Source organism: Catharus ustulatus, chromosome 2 (assembly GCF_009819885.2).
Source record: "Catharus ustulatus isolate bCatUst1 chromosome 2, bCatUst1.pri.v2, whole genome shotgun sequence".
Lineage (NCBI taxonomy): Eukaryota > Metazoa > Chordata > Aves > Passeriformes > Turdidae > Catharus > Catharus ustulatus.
The window spans coordinates 13385474-13405170 of NC_046222.1; positions in this window are offsets into that span (position 1 = coordinate 13385474).

Below are 19697 nucleotides of genomic sequence, written 5' to 3' on the forward strand. Positions count from 1 at the left end.
AGGAGAGGGAATGGGAAAACACATATATCACTGTATTCCATATATACAGTTCCTGTTTCATTGTAAAACATTCTTGCAGGTTTTGGATGGCTGTCAGTATATATAGAGGATTTACATAATTCTTAAATGTTTTTATTTAGTAAGGTGAATTCTGTAATGGTAGCCAAAATAAATGCAATTTCTGAGAGTTCAAATTTCTGATTTCTCAGACTGAATTCAGTAAATTGAACTAGCCACATGTGTTTTAAGGCCAACCCATTTGATGAGTTTATCTTCTCAAGGAAGGGAGTAACATTTTTTACTTTCTCATCCTCATATAGGTCAGGAAATGCTTCTCTTAGTTGTTTGAGCTTCTAATTTCAACTGTGAGACATCAGCCACTTCCTCACAATAATTCAGGTAACTTGGAAAGTCCTTGTTTTCTATCTAGGAAGCATCTGCAGGGGCAGGAAAACAGCTTCCCTACATGTTCTTCTACCATTTCTCACCTAATCCGACCACAATTAAACAGCAGCTTTTATGTGGTGATTTTGTTAGTGCTATCATTTCAGGGAAAAGAGAGAAACATCCCCCAGGCTCAGGGGCACTGTCAAATATTAAATTTGGTTCTATGTGACTTTCATCTGGTTGATAAAGAACTTGATATCAAATAAATGCCAACAGGGAGTGGAGGCATATGAGAACACACATCTGAAAGTCCTGGTGTGAAAATGAGTTGCTGAATAAAGGTGTTATTAGGAAATTATGTTAATTGACCACAATTTTTCTGAAAACTATGTGTTGAGCAGTAGCATGGATTACAATGCTTTTGATTAAAGTGTCAGTAAGAAGCAGATCACAGAATTCCAGAATGGTTTGGGTTGGAAGGGACCTTGAAGATCATCTCATTCCAACCCCTCTGCTGTGAGCAGGCATGACTTCCACTATCCCTTGTTGCCCAAGAACTCCATCTCACCTGGCCTTGAACACTTCCAGGATGGAGCAGCTGCAGCTTTTTGGGCATCCTGTGCCAGTGCCTCACCACTCACAGAGTAAAGAAATTCTTCCTAATATTTCACCTAAACCCACTCTCTGTTAGTTTTTAAGCCATTCCCCCTTGTTCTGTCACTCCAGGCCCTTGTAAATAGTCTCTCTCCATCTTTCCTGTGGGCTCCCTTCAGGCACTGGAAGGTCACAGTTAGTTCACCCCAAAGACTTCTCTGTTCCAGGCTGAACAATCCCAGTTCTCCCAGCCTTTCCTCCCAGCAGAGCTGCTCCATCCCTCTGATCCCTTGGTGCCTCCTCTGGGCTGGCTCCAGCAGGTCCCTGTCCTTGCTGTGCTGGAGCCCAGAGCTGGATGCAGCCCTGCAGGTGGGGTCTGAGCAGAGGGGGCAGAGGGGCAGAATCCCCTCCCTCAAGCTGCTTATGAGGCTTAATTTGGGATGTTTTTTAAAAAATGCATATTTTTTTTTTGTTATTCAATGACTAATGAAGGATCTGGAAAGGAATGAATCTGTATGATAGATTGTATTATAGTTATGAGCACTAGGCAGAATAGCAGTCTAATGAGAAACTATTAGAAGCTCTTAAATCCTAAAACTGAAAATAGTGATTTGTGTGAGAATGTTCTTTATTGCTTTCCTTTAAATTCTGGGCTGTAGAGTTTCCTCCAGCTATGCTTTTGCAGTGTTTAAGAAACACATGAAAAAAATTAAATACAAAGAGCATGGAAAAGTTGCTTACACTGCTGAAATTCAAGGCTGTGTTATCACGAAATTTCCATTTTCTTTTCTTTTTTTTTTATTCCTCCACTGATGGGGTGACTCAGTGTTGTCTTGCTCCTTTATCTTTGCATAAATTTTGGGTGCTTTGGTGGGGATGGAGAAGTATCTGCCAGAGGAGCTCCCTGCCTGTGCTGCTCTAAAGGCAGCCTTATTTTCCATCTCTCAGTGCAGTAAGGGGCCCAAATATAGAAGTACAAGTTTACTTTCCTATAAATTAATAAGCCTCCAAACCTTTTAATTTTATTGTCTCTTTAGTGTAATTAGTGAATGGAGCAATATCACAATGGTTTATGCTGGATAATGTGTTGTAGATGAGACAAATGTGAATCAAAATAAGGTCAGGAAATTTTTAATACCTGAGATAATTTACACACCGTAAGGATGTTTCCATATCTCCAGAGCAAGTATTTAGTTCTAAAATTTATGCAATATTTTTGTAGAACTTTTTATGATTGGAATGTTGCAACTTTTCTTTTGGAATCCTGTTACTCCTGAAGAGATTAAAATGTGAGAAATATAGTATACTCTCTTAAGGTTTCTGTTTGCTGCTTTTATTTTTTGTGTGATCAATGTATTCACAGGTATGCTGAACTTTTAGTTTAGCCCTTTCCAAATTAAAACTTTGTGATGAACTCAGCAGAAGACTTGCATGACACTCACAAAGCCATGGTAAATAATTTATTTTTTTATTGAATACTTTCTCAGCAAAAAAAGTGAAGTTCCATCAAAAGACGTGATTTTAGTGACAGAAATACAGTCTTTGGATTGACTGTTCCTGAAATGTAATTTTGTGTATCAAGCAAATGTCAAAAGAAATAAAAGTTACATTCAGTCTAGACTTAACTTTTGACAGTAGTTTCAGAATAAATCTTTGAGATGAGTTGCAAATTCTCACTCTACCTAATGCTGAAACATGAATTGAAGAAGTATGTTCAGTAATAAATCTTTTCTTTTTTCCACATTGCTGCAGAACATCAAATGTAATAATATGATCTTGAAATGTATGTAACAGGTTTTTCACTTCTTTTATTTTCTTCTGTGGGGAGCTGTCTCAAAATGTGGATATAGGACTTATGTAATAAAATGTCACGTTAACCTTTGTGCATGATCTCAGCAGGATCAGATTTGATGACTTACAGAATAGTAAGTGTATTTTTAAAATTTGTATAATACACAAAAGATTTTACTTTTGATAACTTGACTTCTATGATTATTGATTGCACTTAGAAATAGTAACTAGAATAAGATTTTTTAAAATTTAATCTAAATCAATGCACTACTGCATGTCAAGTGTTATGAAATATTTTCAATATTTTTTATAAAAATGAAATTTTATAAAAAATGAATGTCTCTATAACTTAAGATTTACCATTTGTATTTTGTCTATTGAATTTGAATTTTCATATTTATAATTAGCCCATTAAAAGGATCATGCAAATGAAAATAATTGCTTTTTTCTAAATAAAAATAGAAAATGCAGATGGAGCAAACTGAATTTGCACAATTGGCAGTATTAAAGAAGCAGGCTTTGATTAGAAGTGAGCATAAGGACATGCAAAGCAGTTTGAAATGTGATATCCTAATTCTATTTGTATTTCTAATTCCTAGTTACTGTCATCTTCTCTCTTTTTCCTGTGCTCACCTATTTGAATCTGTCATTTTCTTGAATGTGATATGTCTTTAGTACTTAGCTCCATTCATCTGCAAAGTTGATTAGAAAATTTTAAATACTGAATAAAATTAGATAGTTTTCTAGGGAACATATTTACTGATGAACTGAAACTCTTATTGTTTGACTTTATGAGAAGACCTGTTTGTAAACATAGAGGATTTTCCTGTTTTAGTTGGATCTTGAGATTCATTCATCTGTGGGAACATTTTGCTCCTTACTAATATATTTTCCTTAGGCCATGGGATGGAAGGGAGCTCTGTCTGGATTCCCCAGGTTCTTTACCCAAGTGTTCAGAGCTTGTAGTCATCTCAGGGTGTCCCCTGTCCAATAGTCACTGGCCCCATGTGAATAAGTACCAAAGAAGTAGCCTTGGAAATAGATGAGCCTCAGCAACCTCTGCCATGTCCAAGATATCTCAGTCCATATTATGAATGTATTCTGTTTTATGTTTGTTTGGTTGTGGTTTTTTGTTTGTTTATTTACTCGTTAATTTTTCTGGGGGGGTTGCTTTGGTTTATTTTTTAAATTTTATTTTAATGTCCTGAAAAGATTACACGATTGATTAAATGTTTATTACTGAGATTAAAAAAAATAATATTAACTTAATAAAGTGTCCTTATTTTGACTGAAATAGAGTTAATCTTTTCTTTGTAGCAGTGCTGTATTTTGGACTCAGTGTGAAATGAGATTGCATAACACACTGATTGTTTTGTTTGTTGCTAGATAGTGCTTACCTAAGTCCAGGTTTTGCAGTGTCTGATGCTCTGCTAGTGTAGAAGTGCACAAAAATTTTGGATGGAACATGGCCTATTCTGCTGACCTGAACTGTCCAAAGGGATTTTCCATGACCACAGAATATCCTCCTCACATATCGAATATGGGAGTTGCCTGAGGAGAGGCAGGGCATTGGTCAGTGAGTAGTCACTTGTCTTTGCTGGGTTTTAGCCATCTCTCTCCTTTTTAATACTATCACTTTTACTATTATTTTTATTATGATAATTACTTTGTTTCAATTATTAAACTGATTTTATACCAACCTGTATCTTTGTTTTGTTTTCCTTGTTCTCCTCCCTATTCCACTGGTGGGATGGAGGGGGAAGTGAGAGAGTGACTGCAGGGTGTGTCATTGTTGACTGGGGTTAAACCATGACAGTCCTTTTTGACTCCCAGTGTGGGGGTCAAAGGGTTGACAAGAATGCCAGATCTGACCAGAGCATGTTAGAACAAATTGTTGTAATCATCCTTTATGTAGGTTTAGTATTTGTTGTCACAATGTTGATTCATTTGTTATCAGAGCTGTGCTTGTTCTCAGGGTTAAGACTTGCTGCGTGTGTTCCCTGTGGTGATGTTTATCCTTTATGGGGCCTCAGCTAAGGGTTATCATTTTGTACTTTGTAGTTGAAAAAATGTGATGTGAAGGGTTTATGATATGATAGCATTGCTGGGCATAAAACTGTTCTTGTACATGTATTTGGTATCAGGAGTCACCTACTGGGAGCTATTAATAATAACACCTTTTGCCTTTTCTCTTTGGAGAGTCAACCTATGGGGGAGAGATGTCCCCTTTTGTCCCCAGGCTGATTAAAGTAAGTTTTGAGAATTTTAAAGATTTTTGAGTATCCTTGAAACTAACCTGGTCCTTTTGCTAGGAACTAGCACAGTTACTGCACATGGTTCCATGGTTTTTTTTAAGGTTAAACAAGCTAATCAAGTACATCAGCCAGAGATCTGCCCTGAGGCTGGATATTTATGAGTAGCAGAGTGTCAGATGCTATGGGGAAGTACCTAGGACAGCGCTTCCAGTGTTTTGGAACTTGGCTCCTGAATAAGTCCAGAATTTGGAATGACTAGCAGAATGTGTGGAAAAAGTGAATCTGCCAATTTCACATACATACACAAATCTCTGCAACATGCTGGGGTCTGGCCCAGGCCTGCTGAGCCTTGCTCATGTGCTACTCAGCACCCTCTAAGGGAAGAGAAGGAGCTGATAACAGGACAACAGGCTCTGGAGCTGTTCCAGCCCCCACGGCAGCCCCTGGAGCTGAGCCACAGAACCAGCATGTTCTGCTGTCATTGTCCCCAAATACAAGAGAAATGTGAAAAAAACATCATATTGTTTAGTGATGGAGAGCAAGGAGGGCAAAGAAGGAATGGGAGGAAGAGACAGAACAGGGGCTGAGCATCACTCCTTGTCCTTGGGTGAGCTGCAGGATATACAAAAAGATTTCAGCTATCATCCCAGTGGTGTTACCTGGCTGCTCCGATGCTCAGATGTTTGGGCTAGCAGTTTGGAATTAGAGTGTAGAGAAGACAAACAGCTGGGATCACTTCCTAGGAAAGCAGGCATTGACAGAGTAATTGGAGAAGTGACTCAAGTCCTTAACCTCTGGAGCTGATTCTATCAATCATGAGGGAAAGGTTTCCCTCCAAGGAAGATATTACATGTTGCCCCGGAAAATGGACTGCACAGACAAAGATATCCAACAACTAGGGGAGTTAGCCCTCTGAGAGATGACTTATGACCTGAAAAACACACAGCCACAGATCCAGATGAAGTCCAATCCATGATCCATGTGGCAGAAATTTGTATGGCACACCCCATTGTCACACAGCAACCCACTGTCTGGAGAGACAGTGCTGCAACAACAGTGGATGAAGCTGTTCACCAGCTTGAGGAATATGAGTGTATGACAGTATTTCTTCCTCCCTCATCTCAGCTGTAGAGAAGCTGTGATAAACTGTCCTGTGAGTCCCAGCAACTCAGAGGAAATAAGCCCAACTCCCCACCTGTATGGGCTCCTACCTCAGTGATTGACTGCAGGTGTCCTTCAGCTCAAAAGATAATACCACAGGGTGCCCTGTGGTTTTACTTGTGGGACCACTGACAGGAGATGTGAGGAATTGAGATGGAAAGCCTGCCTCAACCCTAGAGGCACAAGTACATGAATTACAGGGAGAAACGAATGGGGGATCTTTGTGGAAAGTTCCTGCTCCAGTGGACAGTTCCTCAGGCAACATGGAAAGATTGATTTTACTTCTGATTCTGTGGAGAGAAGTTTCAATCTATTTATACAAGAAATAAGCGAAGAATCCTGTGGTATCAGTATAAGAGGGACCCTGCCTGGTGGAGGAGAGGGACAGCCAGATTTACTGGACTGTGTGGATCCCATGGCCTGGAATGTTGGACCCACAGGAGCATAAGGCTCTTGTCAGTACTGGTGCACAGTGAGCCCTAATGCCATCGAGCTGTGGAGGGGATAACCCCATTTCTGGAGTGAGAGGGATCCCAGCAAACTGTTGGAGATTAAAATCAGCCTGACCACACATGAATGGCTGAAACATCCTGCTGTGATGACTGCCCAGAGACTTCAAGGTCCCAAAAAGACCTTTTTTTTTTTTTTTTTGTCAATCGCTGCCTTGGAGATGGATGAAATTTTGCAGCTGCCTACCTTGCCTTGTCTCAGAGGACCCTTATCTTATGGGGCTGTTGAGGGTTAAGAACAACTTGTGTCAATCACTATCACAATGGTGCACAGGCACCAATATCACAGCATCTGAGACTCCCTGATTCCCACCCATCAGCTGATTCCTTGACTGGAGTGATCAGCATTTATTTCATTTTATATCTGAAAGGCTGGCTGACAGTTAGTAGGAAAGATATGTTCCTGGTTTATCTCTGACATAGCTTCAGGTATTTCCAAAAGTTTGCACATGTAATGTAAAAATGTAATAATAAGGAAAAAATGTCAACCTGACTTTTGAAAATTTGGGATTACTTGTTCACATCAGCATTTGCAACTTCTTTAATTTAAATGCCAAAAATCCTGTTTCAAGGGATGTCATTCACAGTAGTGAATTTTCATGTACTAGTAGCTCTTTAAAAAAAAAAAACCAATAATGTTGAAGAGATTTTGGGGCTTCTCTTATAGAAGCAAACCATTAAAATCAATTAAAAAACAACCATTAAAAAACTAACTCACCCAACAACAAAAATCTAAACAACATCCCCCCAAAAAATCCCCTTCTAATGAAAAAAGCTGCTCAACACCAATTTGTGGTGATAAAATGCATGTAAAATCTTAGAAAAAAAATTGAGAAAGGTGTTATGCAATCACAGAGCAGGTCAGATTGGAAGGCACCACAGTGGATCATCTGGTCCCACCTCCCTGCTGAAGCAGGTTCATCCCAGAGCACGTGGCACAGGATGTTCAGATGGTTCTGGAGCATCTCCAGTGAGGGAGACTCCACACCCTCTCTGGGTGATCTGTTTCAGTGCTTGGTCACACACAATTTTTTTTTTTTCTCATGTTCAAGTGGAACTTCCCGTTAATTGAGTTGCCTCTGGTCTTTTTTCTGAAGTTAGAGAGAAGTTCAATGAATATAAATGTGTTTATCCAAAAAATCTGTTTGCTTTTTTTTAATATATATAGTAGCAGGCTTGGATTGTAACTGTGATATTTAGACTACTTTGCAGCAGAATGCTATTATTTCAGTTTGAATTATCTCATGACTGGAGTTTCCTAAAGGATAGAAAATTCATGTGAGAACTCCCAGGGTAATGAACATGATAAATTTACTTAACTGAAAATATATTCATACTGAAATGTCTGTCATTACAAATAGTATAAAACTGATCTTAAATCTATCAAAACATCTATTTGGAAAGACACACGAACTGGAAGATTTAGTATACCTAAGCATTTAGTATGATCTTAACAAAGAGATGAGTACAAAATAGAATCACCTTAACTCATTTAGCAGTGTTGTATTCCTTTGTCTTTTCTGATCTCTTGAAGGAACCAAATCTTATCTTTGCATGTCAAATGATATCACTGGAACTCTTGAAGAGATTTTCTGATTACTTCTTCAGTGCTTACTGACAAGCTGAGCATTACCTTGTTTTAGGCTTTAATTGCAAACACAGAATTTCATGACCTGAGCACCTACCTAGGCTGTGGTTTTACTGACCCAGCCAGTTGGAAACACGTGCAACTAAGATATCTTACTTGAAGTGTGGCAAAGGTAATGCAAGAAATTGACTCCTGATTTGTTTCTGGCAGAGGGAGGATATAGAAAGTAGGTATTGGTTTTACTAAGAACATTCTTTGAATTTTGAAATTATGGTAGCTACTGAATTTGATGGAATGAGGGTTCGTGGTCTGTCAGTTTTGCAGTCTGCCATGCAACCCTAGGAGAATGTAATATTTATTTTTAAAGCCAGGCAGTTGATTATTTCCTAAGAGGTCTAGTACAACTCCTTGCCTTGTGACAATAACAAGGGGAAAATACATGTTATTGTGTAAGAACTCCTTATTTCAAAGATAAAAAAATACAAATACATGAAGTTCCTGGGCTGTAGGTGGCCCTGCTATTACATTGATGCTGGACAAAATGACCTCCAGAGACTACTTCCAATTGAAACTATACTGTGATTTGCAAGGAAAAATGCGTTTAATAACAGTGGTATACCCTCCCCCCCAGACCCTTAAAAGACATTAAAATAATGGTTATAACTAGGAAAAATAAAAGGCATTTCAAAGGAATCTACTTTCTTTTCAGAGAATGCTCACATTTTGATGTACTTATCAACTTTCTGTGTTAAAGTTAATATATTAGGATGATTTTGTAATTCTGCCCAGCAGCTCCTGCTGGTGTCTTGAGGAAATGGGCTTGCATATACTAGCACATTGTTAGAGAGAGTGGAGATGTCAAGGCTGTCCTTGGCTGTTTCATTTGTACTCTGTTGATCTCTGAGTCTGGAAGTACATAATGAGTATGTAAGCTGCCTGCATGGGAAGACAAAGTTATTTTCCATTTTCCCTTCAGCTCACTAACCTTTATCAAAAATAACAGTAGCAATAAAAAATAGTTTTCATGAAAGAAAGCATTTGTATCAAATTCCCTGAGCAAATGCTGTAATAGGTGCAAGTTGATTGCACAATCCTGAGTTGAATGTGATTGACCCTGTGTATTCTCAGACTGTGAAAAGATTTAAAACCAGAACAGATAATTACAGAGTCAAGTTTTGGGCTTTATTTAGGTTGTGTTATAGCACCTTTCATTCATGAAGATGTATAATGTAATGTGAAATCTTGAAAGTATTAATGCCTCTGGTCTGCACTGCATCCTTGGAGACTAACAAAGGCATAAACCCCTGATGTAATGGTAAAAAGTGCAGCTTGGAAGCTGTTTGGTATTGGTGGACATAAAGGTGTTACGAAAAAGATATCTTGCTTTTGTTCTGTTCTACAGATGAAATTGCAAAAGGTGAGAAGGGGAGAAGCAAAAGATTAAGGACAGCTTTTGATGCATCCGACAATACCAGAAGATGCTCTTAATGGCTCTGTCTTTTCATCTTCATAGAAACTGCAGACTTCATAGGTCAGAAACAGAAAAGAAAGAATGGGGGGGTTGGTGGAAGTGAGGCTGATACCCAGTGCTTATTATTCGGCTGTTCAGTTAGTGCTGACTCTGTTGGCTTAAGTCAGGATGTGCTGCACAATTCCTATCCATGGAGCAAGATGTTCTGTAGGCAGAAAACCTGGCACAACAGGTATATGTTCTGTTCCTGAGTCTGCAATTTACCTGACTATAGAAGTGCCCTGCAGGTTTCTGAAATTAATCTTAGTTTATTTACATTCAGCAGTGCTTCTTGTTTAGGATAGACTGGATTCAAGAGAACTTTGTCACTGTGGTTTTGCTTTGACAGAGAATTTAAAATCTAATGGCCAGCACATAGTGTATAATAAGAGGTTAGTTAGTTCATTAATCAGAAAATGAATTTTAAAATATTTATCCTTTCAACCATATCTTTTCAGCTTAATCTTTTCAGCTTCTTAGGTAGCATAGCATCAATATTTATAGGGACAAGCACGTGCATAACACAAGCACATGCACAATATATTTGCATATCCAACATTTCTTAAATTGTACAGCTATTGGCATCTTAAACATACCCAACAGCAATTCCTGTATGAATACAGTCTTGCACTAAACAATCTTTTTGCTATTTCTTTTACCAGTAGAAATTGTATTAGTTGTACCATTTATTGAAATAGGAGCCTCAGTGTAAGTGTACATGTTGTGTTGGTGTGCTCTAATGACATATATTTGAAATATAAAGGTTATTTTTTATAGAACAAAAAAATAGTTGTGCAACCAGAGTGGCGGAAAGAGGCTCTCATCATCTCCTTTATTCTTCTCCATTTTGAATTGTTTACAATAAATAAGAACAAGGTAAGCAAACCTTGTGAATAGTGTAGCATTCACAAATCCTTGGTGCTACTTGAAAGAAAATGCAAGCTAAATCATAAATCATCATGCAACAAATTCAAAGAAGCATACATTTGTGAATAAGCAGCATGTTTGAGAAATAAGAGCTAAAATAAGGATAGGTTTTTCATATGTTTTCATTCACAGAGGGTAAAAATTAAGTTAAAATAAATCTGTGAATTGAGGGTTGACTAATAATTGCAGTATTCTAAGGCATAGGTATTTTGTGGAAAAAATCTTCTAAATGCAGTTAAATATATGAAGATGAAACTTGATTTGGAAATATATTCTGAATTTAGAATTATTTTGAAGATTTGGTAATATGAGTAATGACATAAAAATGAGTCGTAAGTCTGGAAATGCATGTTTTGATGCTCTTGTGGAATTGGCTGCCAAAATAAATTTAAAAAATGTAAAACTTAAAAATCATAAGCTAATTTGAGCATTTTTGTATTCATTCTAAAATCTGGAGTCATTAAAAATCTAGGTTTTATTTCCAATTACATCATAATGAAATTTTGCATCATCTTTGCATAATAACTTTAAAATCATAATATTAAGATGAAAAACTGAAGTGATATTTGTTGAAAAGGTCAGCATTTTCTCAAGCCTTAGTGAATTTTTGATAGTGGAAGTGATTTAAAGAAATCCTAATTTGTAAAACTAATCTGAATGACCACTCTAGAAACTCCCCCATGCATTGACAGCTTCCCTTTAGAATTCCCATTTGTGTGTAATAAATTACAAAATATCTATCATCTTGGGTTTTTTAAGAAACTGACTCTGAGTTATTTTAATTTCTCTCTTACAAATATTTTAAAATATAGTGCAAGTATCCTAAAAAAATTTAAAGAACTTAATTTATTAATTTTCAATTCTCTAACTGTATGTAGACTTTCAGATCCTCTAAATAAGCGCTGAGATGAAATGAGATGAGATCCACTCCACTGATATTAGTAAGAATTAGACAATAATCTGCTGAATAGGGTATTTTGCTTTGGAATCATCTGACTGATGGGTCTAAAAATATATTTTCACATGTTAGATTGCTGCAGTCCTGTGGAGCTTTCCAGTATCCCAGTAGATATTGAAAGGTGATACTAACACTAAGTACCCTCTCCTTAACCACTTTTTGTAAATGTCCTTATTGTGAGTTATGTGATGATATTAAAACAGCTGCTACAAAACAAATTACTAAACAGCACTATTAAAAAAAACCAAACATGTTACCACTATGGCTATCATGGTTTAACTGCACTACCTCTTCTGGTTTTTTTTCCCCATGATAATTTTGTGAACACTTCTGTGTGGTTATTGATAGTTCTATGGCAGTAATAACCACTTGATATTTTGAGATTCATTAAATAATTTTTAATTAAATCACTCTCAACAGAATAAAATTGCATGAAACTGAAGTAGTCTCCATTTTCTGTGACTCGACACTAGAATTTTGCAGTTAATTCCTGACTCTGAACAAGTGCTGCTCAGCAATGACAAACACATCCCTGTGTTTCAGCACAAATCCAACACACAGATCCTCTCTAATCCAATGTGAAGGAAATTAATTCTAGCTCAGCCAACATTGGTACATACAGACATAACCAAAATACTAACAGAAGGTGTGAGGAATATTTATGTAGTTCCTCCCTCTGTAAGGTGAAAGGGGTTAGTATTAGTGGTAACTATGTGGTTATTAGTGTAATTTAGTGAAATCCCATCACCGTGAACTGTGCTTCCAAGTTGGCTCTTGTCCAAGGACCTTTTCCAAGACTCTAGGAAGAACATACTCTTTTACTTCTGCTACATATTGTGCTATTACTTCACGTAGTACATTAGGTTTGAAATTCAGTGCAATGTCAGAGTGCTGTGCAATATTATAGTTTTCAATATTTGCTGACTTATTTTTCTAATGAATTAGGTAGGGATAGTGCCAGATATTTTAAATCATATGTATATTTAAATTATTTAGTAAGCAGTGGCATAGAGTCTTAAAAGCCAACAGATAACATTGGCCATTACAAGGGAGAATGAATTACTCTTTTGTATCTCATCACGCCATGGCATTTGTAAATTCTCCTGGGAATCTCTAGTGAATGCTGTCTTGTCCTGACAAATTCTCTGGGACAATTTCATGTTCTATTTCTTCAATAGCTCATTTTAAAACTTTTATTTCAGAGTCATCCAATGGCATGTAGCCTGAATAATAAGATTGTATCATAGGGATCTTCCCAGATTGTATGTATCAAACTCTTTATTTTTTTTATTTTCCTGCTGTAGCCTTCTGAATGTTCTGAAGGTTCATTTTCTACCAAGGTCCTGTGCTCAGAGTCTCTCTGTAGTCTTGACTTCTTAGGTAAAGGGATATAATTTAAACTTTTTGTCTCTTGTGCTTTCATGCTCACCTTTCCGGAAGCTTTCATTTCCCCCTTTTTTGTTTCCTTTTCTGCCCTCCTGTCACCTTTCATTCTTCCCCCCATTTTTCCCCATTTTCCCCCCTTTTCCCACTTTATGTGGACAAAACCTATGCTTTTTTGAAGACTTCTTGCTTGGCTTCAGTAAATCTGAAGCCTCTGATTCAGTCATTTTCATCCAGATCTTCATGGAAACCATGGGGGAGCAGAAAAAAATCAGTTAAAGCAACACCTCCTGTTACCACTTGTCACCGATGTAGTTGTAGCGTTTTTCACTCATTGTGTTTCTGTCATTGCTCTTTTTGAACAGTATGTGAGAAAGACTTAATTGTTTTTGGAAAGATTTGTCTTGGTAGTCATGTTCCCTGGCACTTGGCTGATATATGCATTCATTTGTATTTGAATGCTTGAAATAAATTCTCTCCTTTCTTCTTTCTTGGGATGACATACTTATTCACCCATGAAACTTCTAGTGAAAATAGGTGAAAAGTTTCAGATTTAGTCTATTTAACTTCTGTATATCATGGCAGCATCTGCATCACTGTGTAATCACAGAATCGTTCAGGTGGGGAAGAATTAAGGTTGAGTCCAACATTTGACAGATCACCACCTTGTCAAACAAACCAGTGCATTCAGTTCCATGTCCAATCATTTCTTGAACAGCCCCAGGGATACTGATTCCATCACTGTTGGGAAGCTTGTTCTAATACAAGACAACCCTTTCCATGAAGAAATTCTTCATGATATCCAACCTAAATCTCCCTGGTGAATCTTGAAGCCCTATCCTGTTGTCCTGTCACTACCTGCCTGGGAGGAGAGGCAGATCCCCACCTGGCTGTCAGGGAGTTGCAAAGAGTGAGAAAGTTCCCCCTGAGCCTCCTTTTCTCCAGGCTGAGCTCCCTCATCTCCCTCAGCCTGCTCCTCATCAGATTTGTGCTCCAGATCCATCCCCAATGCTGGACACACTTCAATGTCTTTCTTGCCTCGAGAACCCAAAACTGGATGCAGGATTTGAGCTGTGGCCTCACCAGTGCTCAGCACAGGAGGAAAGTCCTGGTCCTGCTGCCACATCCATGGCTGATAAAAGCCAGGATATCTTTGGGTACCTTACCTACCTGGGTTCACGTTCAGCTAGTGCTGACCAACAACCCTTATGAGGTTTGAGGTAGTTTTGAGGAGAGGAGACCACTACTTTTATCAGTGTTTGGAGGCTCTTTGAGTTTTCTGAGTTTTGTTGCCTTTTTTGTATGTCCTTGCATAGGGTTTATGCAGGAGAATGTTTCATCTCACAACTCTTAGTCATATACCTCTTGCTGAGGGTGAAAGCAAAGTGAATATAGATGTGTTTATTTAAAACAATGGATAAGCTTTACTTTCTACTTGTCAGTAATAGTTTTTATGTAATCAAAACCTCTCATGGCTGGGATGAGTAGTTTGAATAATTATTGGTAAAGCTTTTATAGTTGTATTGTTTCATATTCATCCAGAATAGCAAGAATTGGTTTTTTTTTTCCCCCAGTGAAATACAGCTGGTGTGTGTATGGTTTTCTGTTATTTGGTGAATCCACCACAATGTTTCTGACTGTTCTGACTTGATTCTAGTAATTTAAAAAAAATAAATTTATTTATTCTGGCACTTCTATACAGTAGATTTCAAAAAAGGCCTCTTAAAAAATTAATCTAAACTCTTTGCATTGGATGAGAGTTCAGAAAGCACAAAACTTAATTAACTAGTGGGGTAGATTATCAGCTATTGTTTTAGAAAAGATAGGATCATCTTGGTTAAATGGAGAACTCCAAGTAGTATTTTGGGAACATGTAGAATATAAGTCATCTTTATAAGACTACAAGGGAAGGGATATCTGAAGTCATTTAAGATGCTCTGTTTGGACAAGCAGAATCACACTGGGGCTAGGATGTGTGTGTTTGTGTGTATATGCATCTGTACAAAACCTAAACAATTCTCTAACATATTGTAAAAAGTGACAGAGAAACACAGAATGGCCTGAGGTGGAAGGGACCTTGCAGATCATCCAGTTCCCAACCCCTCTACCATAGGGGTCCCACTAGATCAGGCTGCTCAGAGTTCCATCCAATCTGACTTTGGATACTTCTTGGAAGAGGACATCCACAGCTTCTCTGGGTGACCTGTGCCAGAGCCTCACCACCCTCACAGGAAGGAGTTTTTCCTGATATTAAATGCTACTTTCAGTTACTCTGGGTGCAGCTCAGCACACAGGGGGCTCTGGGCTCTCAGGACATGTCCAGCCTCTCACCCACCAGCACACCCAAGTCCTTCTCCAGGGCTGCTCTCAACTAGAATGGAGGTGGAGAAATGGAAAAGGGGATGTAACACTGAATTTCTAGAAGTAACAGAACAGGCCCAAACTGAGCTGACACACAATCTATAAACATCCAAATGCAGTGACAAAATGGTTTAACTGAACAGGAAGCACAATAAAGTGTGCTTGTCTTAGATTTGAAAGTAGTGGTGTCCTTGTTAGCTGAACAAATGTGAAAATAGTATTTATATAACCTAATTTACAGTGGATTGGTTGGCAAGAACATATAATAGATTGTATTGCTGTGCATATAGTGGATTGCAGTTTGAAGGTTTGACCTTTTTCAAAGACTTTTGCAGTAAGGCATAGGAGGATATTATGTACAGCTGAGCCATTTTCATCCTCGCTCACAAGGATGCAATAAAATTACTGTTTTCCTCATGGATTTACGACAATATAGTGCCAGAATACTTTTAAATATCTAATCTCATCTCAACACTGCACAAGAGCAGCGGGAAGACATGAAGAATGCATAAGGAATGGAAGAAAGTGTTGTGTCTCATAATGCTCAAATAGGGAAGAATCAAGTTCCTGCAATGAGTAATGAGATGGCAGGCCCTCATATTCTAGTTTAAAGGAATTCAGATCCTGTGAATTCCTTTACCTGTGAAAACTTGCAGGATATGCTGAGTGAGGAAGAGGTAGGATGAAGAAACCCTTTTCATCTTTAGGAACATTTTTTAATATTTCTTTCCTTATACTTTTAACATACTCTAGTGGTCTAATGAATTTGTTTAAAGACAGATTACAGTCACCCCTTCCTTTTTCTATTTTTCACATTTATTCAGATGGAAACTTAAGACAGATCTGAAAAACACTGCCCTCCTACTCAAGGAATGATCGCTGATTGGAAAATAAATGCATTTTACTAACAAGAAGCAGAATAAGTTAATTTTGGATACATAGTACATAGTACATATACAACATTAAGAAACCTTATACATATTAAATAGTTTCAGTCCACACACGGGAGAATTCACAGTACAAAGTAGTTATTTGATTCTGTGAGTAAGAGACATTAGAAAGCCTTTTATTTTTATAATTATTAGATAAAATATCAACTAATTTGATCATTCATGAGGAGGACCCCCAGATTTTTACAGTTGCCTTTCAGGATTAATCCTTCACTTGTATTTGACTCGCAGTTTATTTTATACCTGTTATATTGTTCATATATGCAAACTGCTCTTTAAAAGCATTTTAAATGTTAATTCTTTATTTTAATGTTGGAAACTATCAAAAATAAAATAGTTTTACTATTAACTCCGATTTAACACTGAATTAATTTTGTATACCTAATGTTACCATAAAATGTCATCTGTCATTTCTAAACTGTAAAATATAGTATACTTAATCTATAATCTATTTATCTATACTTAGATAAAAACTCAAAGTATATTGTCAGTAGGTTTTGTGCTATGAAAGGCTGTCATTAGTTGATTTATATTTTTTCAGTCTCCCAAGCAATAGCTTCTCTATATACTAAATTTACAACTAAACTCAAGAGTGCTGTATTTCAAATTAAGACTCAAATTATCACTTAAAAAAACCCTCTCCAAATGTATATTTCCTCTCCTTCTGTTTGGAAGTCTGAGTGGCAAAGATTATTTTAGATTCCTGCTTTCTGCAGAAAAAAACTGATCATGAGGAAGAACTGAAAGTAAATGTTATTCTGTAATATTTTTCATCTAACTAAACTTGGTTTTGGCATTATCTGGGATTTTTTTTAGGTTATTCATAATGCTAAGCTTCTGCTGCTTGCTGTGACTAACCCCAAACACAGAATATCCATGTGATGAATGATATTTAAGAATAATCCCACTGATTTTCATGCTGCTTCTTCCTTATTGAGATTTATATATATACTGGTGTTTAATTACACCCTAACAGCACTCGAGTACAGACAGGACTTATAGTTCTTTAGGATTACTTTTATGAAGATACCATTCATGGATCTTTGAAGAAGTTCTGTTAGGGCATTTTTCAGTGAAACACAGAGGATGGGCGAAAATTACCAACCAACAATAATAAAAGTGTCCACATGTGTATAAATTACACAGTAGGGTTATGGTCTTCTTAAAAGTTCTTCCACATTCATGTTGGAAACCTGCTCTGGGATGAGAACATTTTGTTATTATTACTATTGTTTTCTAATTAGTCTTAAAGACCTCAGTTTTAGGTTCCTGTAAGCCAGAGCATGGAAAAGCTGCACTTGGAATTATATATGAGAGTACTGTCATCCTATAGTGCCATTATTCACTCTTTTAAAACATATTATCTCATAGCTATTAAAAAATCATTAATTCTTTTTTTTACTCTTGGGCAATATTAAACAAGTAGATGTTTATAGTGTTAAGTGTGAACATGATAAGATTTTTAAGATCCTTTTTTGCTTTGTAGAGCTTCCTTCTAGGTCTTCAGCTGGCACTTTTATTGCAGGCTTTGGTCTGTAAGGGATATTTTGAAAAAAATAATGCTTTAAAGGAAGTATTAGCTGTATGTACAGAGTCCTTGTTTAGCTCAAAACCTTCTCAAAGGACAATTTCAAAGAGGAAATATTTCAAAAAATAGACTTCAAGAAGATTTCTGAACATCAAAAGTAGTGTGTCATGGCATAAGAATGTGTTTAGTGTAAGTGGCAAAGTTTTGATAGCAGACTGGGGCCCTGTGGGGAGTGGCTTTATTGAGAAGAATCAACAGGACTCAGTGATCCCATCAACAAAGTTGGTGGTGCAGCCATGAAAATGTGTGTAAGAAAGGAGAACACACTGCAAAAGCAGTGAGGAGAGGGAGAAGTGTGGATATTCCTGATGGGGAAAAGGTTTGGGTTTGGTTTGGCTTTTTAAAAAATCTTAATTGGCAGTAAGTCAAATCCCCAAGTTCAATCTGCTTTTTGACACTAATTAATGAGTGGTCTTTTTCTAAACAAGCTTTTTCATTGTTTAACAGCAAAAGAGATTGTCCAGAGAGGCTTTAGTCTACATTTTGAAGATATTAAAAATCTTCCTGGACATGATCCTGAGCAGCCTGCTCTGCCTGACCCTCGTCTGAGCAGGGGTTGGACTCAGGTCCTTCCTCTCTCACCTGGCCTCTGATTCTATTCTGTGTCCCTGTGGTCCAGCACTGGCAATAAGCCACATTTTCCTGACTTGCATACTAAAAGGTTGTCTTAATATATGCTGAGTCCATCTTTTTTGCTTCATTTTTGTGCTTTTCTTTTGTGACAAGTTTCTTTATGCTTTTAGTGCACCACAAGTAGCTCACCAAGACCAAATTCTGCATGAAAATTGCATAAAACTTTTTCTCCATAATGTAGAAAAAGCTGCAGTATGTGTAAGTATGTGTGAGAGGTGACAGTTCCACTTAAACTTTGATATTCAGTTCTTGCTGCAGTTGAGGAGGTTAGGGCTTTTATGGGGTTTTTTTGTGTGTTTTTGATTAGTTGCTTTTTAGCTGAGGGGGCAGGAAGGGTGGTTGCTTGCTTGTTTGGGGTTTTGTTTGTTGGTTTTATTGTTTTTTTTTTTTTTTCTCCCACCATATAGTGCTGACTATTGCCGTATATGGCACACAGCTTTGCATTAATTTATTGTGAAGCAAGCCCATAAAAGGGTCACGGCATATTCATTGTAATGGAAGTTTGCTATCTTCATTGAGGCAGATATAAAGTAAAATTAACTTAAAGTTATGGTGTAGCATGAAGGTAATTAGGTATTCACCTAATCTTTCCTCTTATCTAATACTTTTCTGTTCATTTTAGTATGTGTAGAAATTGCATCAAATGAACATTTTGGCAAGATAATGAGGTGGGAGATATTCCCAAACTCACCATTTTGAACATTTTTTTTCTGTGTCCTCATTACTAATTGCTTCTCTAATCAAACGTGTGTTCTGTTGATAGCACTTAATGGTGCCTTTGTTTGGTCATTCCAGTACCTGCAACTCAAGGGGAATATCAAGTGTATGTGCATATTTAAGTATATGTATAATATATATATATTTTTTTTTTTTAATATTATACACATACGTATATAAATTCAAAGTCAAGCCAAGGACCATGACTTCAAGTAACAAAGTACAGAAAGGCTGAATCCTTTTCATTTCACCATTGAGAAAGGTTATGTGGCCTTTGCAAGTCTACAAAATGTGTAGTCACCCTTTAGTTTCTTTTATAAGAATGCTATCTAAGCTTTTGGTGATAAAAACATCTTGCCAGTACTTAACTTGCACACTCATTGAT